Below are 13,882 nucleotides of genomic sequence, written 5' to 3'. Positions count from 1 at the left end.
GAACAGAGGTTCATCCAGATCACAGAGACCAAGAGAGTTGTTGTTGCGTATTCTGGAGAAGGCTCCAAGGTGACCTTTTTGTGGCCTGACAGCACCTAAAGGGGTTTACAAAAAAGCTGGAGAGGGACTTTTTACAAGGAAGTATAGTGACAATGCAAGGGGGAATGACTTCAAACTGAAAAAGACTAGGTTTAGATTAGGTATTAGGAAGAAATTCTTTACTGTGAGGATGGTGAGATACTGGCAAAGGTTGCCCAGAGAAGCTGTGAATGCCCCATCCCTAAGTGTTCAAGACCAGGCTGGATGGGGCTCTGGGCAACCTAATCCTTTTGAAGATGTCCCTGCACATGGTAAGGGGATTGCAACAAGATGATCTTGAAGGTCCCTTCCAACCCAAAGCATTCTATGTTTCTATCATCCTGTGAGTCTATATTCCATACCATGTGACATCTCGCTCAGCAATGAACTAGAGAGAAGGTTAGTGGAGGGGAGGCATCTCTGCTTGATGACTTTTTCGGCATCGGTTGTTTGGTGGTGAGAAATTGTTTTAATTTTCACTGCTTGTTTTTTTTTAACCTTTATTTCACTCTGTTATATTCTTCTTCATTACAAATTATCGTTGTTATTGTTGATCTGGAGGCACAAATGAGTTAGGAAAACAGAGGTAATAAGGGGCAATAAAACAAAAAAATGCAACATTGTGGGGTTTTTAACGTTTGCTTAATAGTAACGTCAGACTGTTTGCTGGGTATATACTCACACATGGAGAAATTCTTGTGTTATATTTTTTCATGTGAACACACTAAGAATTAATGTTAAAGTCTGATCAAAATTTTTATTTTGCACCAGTGGTTCTGGGTAACTACCCAAAAGTGATCTGTCATTATGTCTCAGCTTCATTATGTCTTTTCAACTTCAGTCTATCAGAAAAGATTCACTACTTGAGAAAGGTGACAAAATTGAGATGCCCTCAACATATAGTCACAGTGGAACAGAAAGAGGAGGAATTCTGCCAGCAACCTTGCTGATGAAATTGAGAAAGGAGCTGAGCTGAGAGGAAAGGGAGCCAGTCTCTAGAAATGGTTCCCCCAAGTGGATTGTAAAAGCTCCTTATTTCAGGTAGTTCAGACAGTAACAAATCCAGCCAGCAGAAAGCTTTCAGGGAAAGTGATGAATGGGGTTGGCTGAGATTAATGAAAACTACACAAATAGAGCAAATTGGCAGAAGTAGGGGTAAGAGTCTGCCCTTTCATAAGTCTTATAGTTATTAACATTAAGAATCTGACATTACAGTAGATGCCTTTGATGTTCTAAGGTCTCCAAGGCCAAGAATTATGCTTCCTCTTCCTGTCTCCATCTCTATCCAAGTGCAGACATTAGACTAATGTAAAAAAGTGAAATGCTCTGTCCAAAAGAGGTTTATAATCAAAACACTCAGAAATATATAGATAGTGCTTGGAAATATTGCAAACTTTATGAACAGCATAATAAAACAAGATGAATATTTATCATGTTCACTAGACCTGCTTCTCCATCTATATGAAGACATTTTATATGCCTCTTCCTGCAGTGTTTAATAATCTGGCTGTATGTACACATATAAATGGCAATCATTTTAGCATTTCCATCTCAATAAGCTCATGTTCATTGTTTGCCTGGGTCACCCTCCATCTTCACGCCCTAGGCTGCAGTCTGGTGTGGGAATGCAGAGCAGTATACCTGGAAACACAATGTCTTGGGGCAGCTGGGGGCTTGCAATGTTGTGGCAAATCCTCTCTGCTGGAGCTCACATTCTCTGCTTGTTCAAGAGAAATACAAGACCCAGGCAGTGCTTTGGGTTCCTGGCAAGTGGAGACAAGGGCAGCAGCCACACAGCCTTAGCCCAAGTGTGCAGTTGAAGAGGACATAACTCCTATCTCCTGATAAAGCCAGCACATGGGAATGGGTCCAACCTGCCACACAAAGCAGCAGTTCACGACTCCTGTGAAGCCTCACCTGAGCTTTGATAGCACAGCCTAACAAGACTCGAAATGCAGACTTACCCACCATTGATTGAACTCTTTAAGGAAAGCCAGATCTAAAATAGGATGTAATCACTTAGTGGATGACAAAGTTTAATATCCACCCTTGTTGTCTTCAAAATGCAGAGGCAACTGGCAGCCCTGAGGTGTCCAGCTCTGCAGTGCCTCATCTCCTGGCAGCAGCAGTGCTCCAGCTGCCTCAGCTCTGCCTCCTGGCATCTCATGGATGCCCCTGTGCTGACAAGACTGAGCAGTTTAGTACCCAACTAATGCTCAGCTTTCCTCCCCCACATAGTTCCTTTTCTCACTTTTCCACTTACTGCTCTCTTCTCCCCACCCCTCCTGCTGTAGGGGCAGTGATGGCTGGGGCTGAACCAAGATATCCATATGTCTTTATAAAAAGGAGAAAAAGCACAGGATCTTATGTCTCCCATTCCTGGCCTGCTGAAATAACCAACATGGTACAAATGCACATGGCCAAAGGTTTCCTGTTTCTTAATAAATCCTGAACTGCATGATAAAGGGTGAAAGCTTCATCACAGCTTTTACAAGCACAAGCTTTATACCTCAGGTCAAGAACCCCACGGCCTGGTGATCTGGGATTGCTGTGTAAGTACAGCTAAGAATCAAGCTTAAAACTGAGAGGTACAAGGTCTCTAAAATCTATGAAATATCCTCTATGCTTCTATAAGCTCTGTCTCTTTTCAATTTTTAATATTGCCTCTGTGTGTTTATGCATCACAAGTAAACTTTGTGAATAGAAATGAAATCGCTTCAATTTGCATTTCTGTAAAGCCAAGTTTGATTGAAGAGATATAAAAACTATAAATATATCTGGATGAACATTGGTCCTCTGCTCTGAAAGCAATAAAAGCATTTGTGATGTAATCAACCATCTAATAAAGAAATTAAGGGGGGAAATAAAAATTTAAAAATGTGAACAGGGAGAAATTAATTTCAAAATCTCTTGAGTATTAATAAAGGTATAAGGGATAATCTTGCAAAGGAGATTCATAAAACAATATTCTTATTAAGTAAATAATTGGAAACCAGAACAAGTACATATGTCAAATGGATGGGACTATCAGCAAGAACATGGTGGAGCAATGTGTTGAGATGATTAAAGGAAAAACATGGAATATAGGAAATAACATGATGAAATTTTTAAAAATTACACAGGAAAGAAAGACAACATTTCAAATTCACAAGGGAAACAAGAAGGGATTGTAGCTCTTGTTATGACTCTTTGAGCAAACCAGCATCAGCCATTCCAAATTATCCCAAGCAAATGACATTTATAAGAGGGGTAAATCATTGTGCCATGGCACCAAAAATCATAGATTCAAAAAACATGACTCAGATTTGTATATGCTCACTGTCCACAGAATAAATACACACAGTGTATCTGCTTCCAAGAACTGAAGTAAAAATAGACTGAATTCTGGAACTGTGGGAGCCCTGCATTGCCCCTCGAGCTGTTGGTGGGTGTGTTAGTGTTATACAAGGGAGACACAGAAAATACAAAATCAACAACAATGCTTTTCAAGTATTCAAAAGTCATGAGGAAAAAATGTCCCCAAATACAAGCTTATTGCTTTCAGTGTCATGAGATTCTTAAAAAAAATACACCCTTCTTTTCTGATTTCTGAACTCTGAAGGCTTCATACGATTTATTTCTTCTAGCTTTTCTCATCAAACAGAATCTGGAATATATTTTTTCAGAAAAATGCAATGAAAATTCCCACAGACCCATATGATTACAGAAACTAGAGGCCCAGCAAAAGCATTGCCACTAACTTGTATTAATTAGTGGTTTTCAGTGACTGTCCAGATTCAACGGTCATTTCTGAAAATATTGGCTTTAGTACAACATACAGTATTATATATATATATATATATATATATATATATATATATATATATATATATATATATATAAAATTTATAGTAATCATACTCTGTATACACGCAGTATGCACTTGTGGTATTACCTGTATAGCTTGCTTAGTACAAATACAACCAATTTGTATGCAACTGTGGTCCTAACCCTAACTTTCCTTAGGCTGCTTTCCTTTCTTTCATGGCTGTGGGATACTCCAGGAGCTCCACCCTGAACCTCCATGGGCTGCAGGGGCACAGCTGCCTCGCCATGGTCTGCACCAGGGCCTGCAGGGGAATCTATGCTCTGGCGCTTGGAGCCTCCTGCCCCTCCTTCTGCACTCACCTTGGTGTCTGCAAAGCTGTTCCTCTCACATATTCTCACTCGTCTCTCCCAGCTGCTGTGCAGCATTTTATCCCTTTCCTCAAACATCTTTTTACAGAAGCATCACCAGCATCAATAATGGGTCCAGTTTTGGCCAGTGGTGAGTCCATCTTGGAGCCAGCTGGAACTGTGTGTATGTGCATGACATGGGAGCAGCTTGTGGTGTCTTCTCACAAAAGAGGGTCCCCTCAGACAGACCTATAAAGTCAGAAAACTAGGACAGATGCAGGAAATGGAAAGCAGATGGCTCAGTGGAAGGTAGTGTTTTACATCATAAGTCGCTGGTTAAAATATCTTCATAAAATGTAAGGACAGCTCATTGCAGTCTCTTGGGGAGTACCAATCTTAGCATGCTACAGAAAGTGATTCTTTCCTATTTCTTGGTGACTGTTATACAAAAGCTATATGGTGAAGATCAATGAAAACCACCCTCTTAGATTAAGGCTCAAGTGTATCTTTCTTTCCTAGGTAAGGAAGATAGAAATACCAAGGGGAAGGATTCAGCAGCTGAGCTGCTGAAGTGTACCCATCATTCAGCACATGAACAAATTCTGTAAGAATTGCCCAGTAAGGCATTTAAATATCCATTTCCCAGAGGCCACACTTCAAACCAACAGCTGAATTGCTTTTTTACACCTTTTCGTGTGCCCATTTTTTGCAGTGACACACAGGCACCAGTGAATGACTGGCCTCAAAGAAATCTTCACTGAAACCTGAGGTGGTCTGGCAGCCACAGAAATCATTGCCATTGATTGAGTCATTAGGCTGTCCAAGATTTCAGTCATTAGTAAGAAATCTTCTCATTTTCTTGTAACAATGACAACAAAAATTAGCTCAACAAAGCAAGAATCTCAGGGCAACAAGGAGAGATTAGAGCCAAAGAAGGCTTCATGTGCATTCAGAGACCAGAAAAACTAGAGGAAGTAGAGTCTACTGAAGAACCACCAGCAGATTTAGACATTCTTGAGATAAGAATAGTTAGCAGCTGAGACAATATCAATGACTTGCGCTTTTCTTGCTCTCTCTCTTTTGCTTTTTTGATAGTTAGTGAGAATAGGGCACTGGACTCTTAATCTGAGTCCTGATAGAACTTTTTGTGTTATTCGCTAAGTGAAATGAAGACAGCTGAAATCTTTTGGTGTTGGGGGGTAACATGCCTTCAACTAATAGGAATCCAAGGTAATTGAGCAACAACTTTTTTGCCTCCAGAGATAATGCAGTACTGTGTTTTAAGAAAATTGTTCTCCACTAACTCTTTGGAGCAATTTGACAATTTGAGTATTTATATTGTAATTCTTAGCATGATTTAAAATGCTCGTATGCTTGGCAGGTTGTGGTGGGTTGACACTGGCTGACTGCCAAGTGCTCACCAAGCCACTCTATTGCTCCCCTTCTCAACTGCATGGGGCGGGGGAGAAAATATGATAGAAATGCACAGTGGTCAAAATAAGGACAGGAGCATCACGCAGAAGTTACAGTCACAGGCAAACAGATTTGACTTGGGGAAGTTAATTAAATTTATTGCCAGTTAATATTAAAGTAGGATAGTGAGAAGTAAGAACAAATCTTAAAACACTTTCTGCCCACCTTCTCTCTTCTTCCCAGGCTCAACTTCACTTTAAAATTTTTTACTTTCTTTACTTTACTTTCTCCCCTCACTACTCACACAAGTAGTGCAGGGGGATGGGGAATGAGATTTGCAGTCAGTTCATCACACTTCATGTCTGCCCCTCCCAACTCTTCCCAAAATGCCAATATCTACTCTGAGCTTGTTTCCTTTTCTGCCTTTGGACTGTGGAGAACAAGAAAGACATCCTAAGAGAAGGATGCATTGTTTAGGTATCTGTCTTAGGAAGCCAGGAACCGTCTTTGGATATGATTTAACACTGGATCTGGCAGAAACACACATGACCGCAAATACCTGGCTGACCTATAGCAAACATTTGGGTGAGATGCATTATCAAGTGTTCTAGTAAGTCTGCCTTCAATGAATAAAACTAAAATCTAGAATAGTTTAATTGAAAAAAGCTAAGGTGTACACCATAAATCTGGGAAATTAGATGACGTAACAATTCTCTTTCTTCTAATAATCCTAGGTTAACAGTAATGCCTTTCAGGAAATTTTAATTTTATATCTGTATTTAATATTTTGAAAATATCTTGGTTTTTGCCAGGAACTATAGCTTTTCTGAGGCAAATGAGTTTAGATTTCTCTTTTCTTGTCCATATATTCTTAGTTTCCTTTCCTATTTGAAATGGTTTGTCTTCCATGCATCTTCTTTGATGCCCTTTTACAAGACAAAGTGAGACATCAGTTTGTTTTTTATTAGGAGTCAATTCTTTTTTTCTTGATGCTATCTTACCTTTGTCTATTTTATTTTTCACCAAAGAGAGTAACAGGTAATGAAGATGATTTTTTTGTTTCCAACTGAGATTTTACCCAATTTCAACCAATATTCATGCTGCAGCAAATGAAGGCTTACTGCTATTTTTAGATGATTATAAGCATGTTAATATTTTCATAACTCATTTATGAGGTTTCAGCTAGTTAATCTATAATAACACATTCTATCAGCCAACAAATTGATATAAGTTTTGTCTCTGTTTCATTCTATTTTTCCCCATCTTTGTCTCAATGGTTGTCCCATTTGTGATCTGTAGTTTTGGCAGTTTCTGTTTGACACCATTACACTGATATAATTGATGACCACTTGAATTTTGATGACAAAGCAGCTCTATTAATCATATAACACATCTGACTTTTACCACATTAGCCCTCTGGGAAATCCTTTAGCAAATTATATCCATGTGTTAAGCTACTCTGAACAATCAGTCCTGCTAGAGCCTTAGCCACCAAAATCCATTTATTTTCTTTAGAAATCAGTCTCTTAATTTCTAGCAACTTAGCCTTTTTTCCATCAGGTTATAATCAAATTATATATGAATATTTAATGCACAAAGAACAGTCATTTTAGTACAGGCAAGTGGAATTAACACAGAAACTGTCAAATTATTTGAATTGTAAGTACATAAGAAAAGCTTGCAAGCTTGAAAAGCTTCACTGTCCTTTTTTTTTTCCTATGTGCAAAAAATGACTTGGAATATTTAAGTCCATCCCTTCTTTGTGGATTCTCTAGTGTCCAGAGTTCTGCCTGACAGGAAGTCCTAGAAATAGACTCATTAAGGAGAGATTTAGAAAGAATTGGGTTGTAACTAGTGAAAGCTACCCATCTCACTCCACCAGTCAAATGTTAAGTGAATTAGAAAGAAATGGAAAAAGTACTGATTTCCTTAGGGCAATTTTAAGAATTCAATTGCAATAGAGTTTCACAAATCTGCTAATCCTTCACAGACCCAAAGGTTCCGTTGTCCAAACAAAAGACTATTACTCAGTAGGTGAACCAACAGCCTGTTTAGGTCAGATAAAATCTCTGTTATTATTCATCTTTACACAATGAAAGTAGCCCTAACAGGTGTTAATCAAAAGTTACAGGTCATGTCTCAACAGATTTCTGGTATTTTTACTGGCTGCACTCAAGTATGAGGCCACAAAAGTGTGACAGCAGTAAGTTTACACATCTACTTTATTGCTGGCTTTTATTTCAATTATAAGTGGCTTTAATACTTTTCACTCTGTATAACAGGTCTCATAATGGAGCTACTCCTACAGGACCATTTGAAATAACAGGAATAATTCAGTATGCTAAAATATTTTTTGAGACTTTGTAGTGAAAATATTTTTTTGCAGTTTCTGTGGATAGTTCTCTGAAATTGTTTAGTTTTATTATTCCACCTACCAGAATCATAAAAATTGCATTAAAATGTTAGATCAGTGTATTTTCTGATAATGAAATATCTTGTACGCATATGTGTTGTGTGCGGTGAATCAGAAGATTATGAAATGTGTTTCAGGATGTACTTGTGCACGTAGGCAAGTGAACAATTTAACCTACTGCTGTAAATTACAGTGGTTTTCTCAATAAGACATGCTGCTGGAAAAACAAATATAAAGCATACAAAAAAGAAATGCTGACACTGCAAGTGATCTACCCCACTACCCTAAAATGTTGGCTTTAACTCCCACTGTTCCTCAGAAGCAAGAAACATTGTGGAATTTTTTTGAAAGACATTCTCATGACATTCATCACATTGATTACTTCATAAGGTTTTCCTTTCTGCACTCATTAAACTGTAAAGGATGCCTCTGCCTCATTGTCTGTCCTTGGGGCTCAATCCACCCACACAGCTCATGTCTGGATCCCACCAGGTTACAGAATCATAGAACAATTTGGGTTGGAAGGAACATTAAAGATCATCTATGTCTAAACACCATACCATGAGCAGGAAATCTCCCACTAGACCAGATTATTCAGAGTCCAATCCAACCTGTCTTTGAACACTTCCAGGGACAGGAGTCCACACCTTCTCTGGTCAACAAAGAGCAACCTGAAAGAGAAATCTCTTTATATGACAGAGCAGCAAGTCTATTTAGGGTGAAGTCTTAGAGAAATCTCTTTCAATTTCCCTCCTGAGAAGCCATATTTTGGCATCCCAGAGAGATTTTTCTAGGACACCCAGCAGTGTTGAACTCAGTTACATTCACCACAGGTTTTAACAAGTTCAACATTTTCCTTTTCACAATGCACATACTTCTCTCCTGTACTGCATTGCCTCTGAGCTGCAAGAGGAAGGGATGGAAGAAATACAATTGCCTTGAGATCTGTCTGGGGTCTGTCACTGCCCCGAGAATCTTCCTGGGAACATATTACATTTGAATTTTTGGGGACGATAAACCTTCAAGAAAGAAACAAATTTCCTGAGAGGATAGCTATCTAGATCAGCAGATAAATGTTATGATATAGTCATTACTACCAGAAGAGACAACCAAGGCTTGCCAAAGGGTCTCATCCCTAATGCCTTATATCCAACTTCATTTTAACAGAAAAAACCAAATCTTCCACTGCCTGTCCCACAGGAAGATGTGTGTCTAGTCTTTCTCTCTGTGTGGCTCCACTTGCCTAATCACACATTACTTCATGGAAAAACAAAGGCTCAGTAGTTCTGCTCTAGCAGACTTCCACCCTGTGTGCTGTCCACCTGGTCATGTTTCTTTGTGTATATTTATTCTTACCAGGGTCATTAATGCTAGATTAGATGTTTTGGCCAATGTTAACAGAAAAAGATGTGCTGCTGTTTTCCCTAGAGCACTCTTTTGCTTTCCTTATCTTGGGCAGGAAAACAAAAGAGGCTAGAGTGCAAGAAACCATTCCAACCTAAAAAGCTTTAGACCATTAGTAATGCTGGAATTAAAAGATTAAAACACTTGTTTTGAGCGCTAAGTAATCATGTTCTCCTATTAATGTCACACTCTACTAAGCATTATGCCATACTTTGTAATGCATGGATTCATCCCACACATCCTGTACAAAAAAGTGCTTTGGGCTTGTGTTTAAATTTGGGTGCTTTCCTAAATCAGGATTCCAGAATTTATACTCTCGGACATTCATTTCCTCCTCCCATTCCCCCCAAACCCAGTTTTCTGTGCCCTCAAATGTGTCTACTTTGAAAAACCACATAAAACTCAGCGATTTTATGAACACTCAGAGTAGGCACTTAATCTAGAGACATCCCCAGACATCATATGCCCCAATGCTTCACTGAGTCAGGCCTCCTGGGTCTTAAAGGGATTCTGCACTTGCAGTTCCTGCTGAGGCATTTCTGTCTGTGTTCCTGCAGAGGCAATTTCGACATCTGTCTGCCTTGCCTGTGCTGCGTAGCTGGATCTGACAGACTCTCCCAACAGACATTTATCACTCCTGCATTGCCCTACTCTGTTCTTGCTGCACTGAGGGGAAGAGCCTTACTTTTCACATTAAAAATGCAAGTTGCAATTAAAGAATCCCACTCTTAATGAGATGGTACTTCTCCCATCAATTTTAAGCAATGAATATTGCAAACTCTCCTTTCAAGCAGGTTACACTAGTACTCAAAACTCTCTGCTGTCAAGGATAGAAGCTCCCTCTGAAATGTGCAGAGCTCCCGACACTGGCAGGATCTGCACTGAGCTTGAGTTTTGGGTGGCTGTTACATGTAATTAATGTCAATCCAGTCCAGGGATCCTACCTCTAAGTCACGGTCCTTGGCCAGAAAGTGCTGTTCTAACTAGAATACATGGAGTGTAATTCATTGAACATACTAAATATAGGATGTGCCAATTTATGAAGGGGCAGGGAGAGCTAGACAAATTTCTATTTAAAAATGTCTGGGTTTTTTCCTATGGGGGAAAAAAAAAAAAAAGCATTGAAATGATTTAAATGCTGGAGATCTTAGCCAGAAAATTTTGTGAAAGTACTATAGACCTTGGGGAAAGAAAACCTTCATCATGAGAGGATATGTTCATGTCTGACAAAATATACAACCAAAACAGGCATCAGAGAATATACAGCATTAGTTGCTGCATTAATCAAGTGAGCCAGCAGTGTGTAACTCATCACTGTGCATTCTAGAGGTAGCTACTGCAAGTGTTCAAGAGACTGAAATAAAGCATCCTTCGGCTTTGTAAACAAAAGGAGGATTGTGAAGCCATGATGTTTCTCTGAGCACTGAATTGATCTAGCTGGATTGTGCATAGTCCTGCAGAATCAAAATAATGCAGGAACAAAGTTCGGTCCTGAACCTCGGTGTTGAGGGAAAATGTAATTCCTACTACCTAAGCATATTAAATCTTTTTTTCTAATCAAGCTGCATATTCAAATTTGTAACTGCAACCTGTGTATAAGTTATATATGTGTGTGTGTAAAACCTTTTTCAGTCTTTCAGATTAGATAATATTGCAGAAAAGGAATAGAATATTATTAATAAAGTTACTAGTTTTAATGATAATTTTCGAAAAATGAGTAGAACAGCGTTGTTTACTAATAATCTCTATGAAAATTGTATGACATTGCTCAAAATATGAACAGACATCTCAGACTATGCATGTCTATGGAATTCTGAAGGGAATGACAACAGGAAAGTAATTGGCCAAACACTGTTCAAAGAAAGTGCTTTCATTGCATCAAGGTTTGGATTCCTACTTGGAATAATTTAGGTGGGAAGTGACCTTTGTATCCTTTTTAGTCCACCTGTCTCCTCAAAGAGGTCTGATTTCAAACTTAGAGGAAAATTCTCAGGGTATTTACTGATCAAATTTTGAAAATCTTTAAGGATGACAGTTCCACCACCTAACTTAAAAAATTTTCCTTGCTAGAAATCTGAAAGCTGTGTTTCTTGCTGTTTGTCTTTGATTGTGCACCTTGGAGAAGGGTCTGGTGCCATTTTCACTACTTCCCTTAAGACCATTTAGGATACAATCAGAGTGTCATCTCCTGAATTATTCTGCAGAGATGCTGACACGCCTTTGTGACCAGTTCAGGCAACAAATTTAACACAACTTTCCAGAAGCAAATGAACAGAAACAAAGATAGCATTGCAGGGAGATAGGATTTTAAAAGCAATAGTCTCTCTAGTTATGCAGAAAAGATACATCTCTTGACATACAAGAAAGAAAATATACATCATCTTGATTCAATCATTCAGTGAAAACAATTAGGGATGGCTGTCACTGTTGAATGCAATGAAAAATGCCTTCAGTTTTGGCAGCATCACATAAGAAGATAACTGTTAAATTGCTTAAAGTTAAATGTACTTTTATTGCCAGTATTCTCAAGTCCAAATGGGAACGCATCCAAACTCAAATTTGTGGACTTCATTTCTACAGAAAAGCTCCCTCAAGTGGAGGATGTCTGTAACTAAGATGGCAATTTTCTTCTGCAAATTCGTCATAGTAAAGCAATTCTTTTGCTAATATATTAAACTTGTTATAATCTGTGACAGTAAAATCCAAGAAATTCTCACATTCCTTTTATACTGTGGGACCTAGAGCTGGATACAACACTCCAAGTGGGGTTTCCCTAGAACAGAGGAGAGGGGAAGAATCAACTCTTTTGACCTGTTGGTCTCCTTTCTTTTGATGCAACCCAGGACACAACTGGCTTTACGGGCTGCAAGAGCACATTGCTGAATCAAGTTATTCTTTCGGTCCACCAACACACACAAGTCTTTCTACCCAGAACTAATCTTAACCTATCCTCTGCTCAGCCTGTATTTGTGCTTAATTTACTACATAGGCGTGGAATTTTATTGGTGATATCACCCATGGCTTCTATTTGGTGTGTATATATGTGTGATCCTGGGTTTTTTTTTTTTGGTTTTCTCCCATGTTTCCTTGTTTGGGATCTCATTTATTTCACTTTGGGTTTTGTTACTCATTTTTATGTGTTTTTCTGGGAGAACATGTGCATATGTTCTCCTAGAAAAACACGTAAAAAGTCCTGTTCTCCAAGACTACAGTCTTTTCTACTGAAGTCCTTTGGGTTTGAGTTCAATTTCCTGCACCTTGGGCCAGCAAGCTTTTCTGAATTCTGTGTTGGTAAAGAGATTCACTAATGATCTGTAAAAGAGGGCTAGCAAGGAAATCTAACACCATAGGGGGAAAATGTGTTAGGAGATAAGACCCACAAAAGCTGAAGAGTTTTACAGCTCTTGTATAACACCCAGACAATTCTACTTGCAGATTAGCCACTGCTAAACCCTTCAGGCTTAGCAACTTCTAGGGGCTTCAGACAGGTTAAATTGTTATTACTAACAGTTCACAGCACTCTACAATAGAAAGAAAAAATAGAGTGTTGCAAAATCTTTATTCGTTTGATTCCAGAGCTGCTATTAACCATCTGTCAGGTATTGCCAGCAAGGGCGTAACATTTAGAAAGTATTTAGAACATGTATGCACTATGTATGTGTACATACCCAAATAAATATGGCTGTTTTATGCTTTGAGATAGTATTATATATAACGTATTCTTTCTAAGTTAGCTTTGGTATTCCTTCTTTCAAACTTGGCTATAAGATTTTTCCTGTAAGCTTTTGCCCTTGCTGATTTTCTGTAGGTCTCTATGCCTGAAAATGCCAAACTTGATTTTCACACTAAGTCGCACCATGACTGTGGGGTTTATGGGACCCCTTTCGCGACATAATAATGGTGGCCTATACTCGTGCAATGTCACCATTACTTTTTTGTCATTCTCATCTCTATAGAAGATTTCTATAAAATATGTTCATAAAACTCAAGTAGCAATCTGAAATTTCTCTATTTCCCATTCCTTTTAAAGGTTATCTAGAAACATCTGCAGCACAATAACAGTAAACTATCACACACCTAAGAATACTTGCTGTAAATTTCTCCATTGTGCCAATTAAATGCAATATGAACTCTACACAGGGGAGCACTTTATTGCTTCATTATTGCTTTTATATAATTTTAAATCCTGTTCACTGCAGCAACAAACATCCAGGCAAATATTTAAAAAGCTAAATGGGGAAATGTAGAACAATTTCATCTGCTACTGGAAACTTTAATGTGTGCAACTCCATATATGGCATTTCTGCATTCAGAGGGCAATAAAATATTTTCAAAGGCACAAAGAAAATTGCATATTTGCCTTTTTAATACATGCAATTAGACATAATGGGAAGGGATCTAACTGGTACTGTGGACTGA

Source organism: Taeniopygia guttata, chromosome 1 (assembly GCF_048771995.1).
Source record: "Taeniopygia guttata chromosome 1, bTaeGut7.mat, whole genome shotgun sequence".
Taxonomy (NCBI): Eukaryota; Metazoa; Chordata; class Aves; order Passeriformes; family Estrildidae; genus Taeniopygia; species Taeniopygia guttata.
This window is presented reverse-complemented; position numbering follows the sequence as displayed.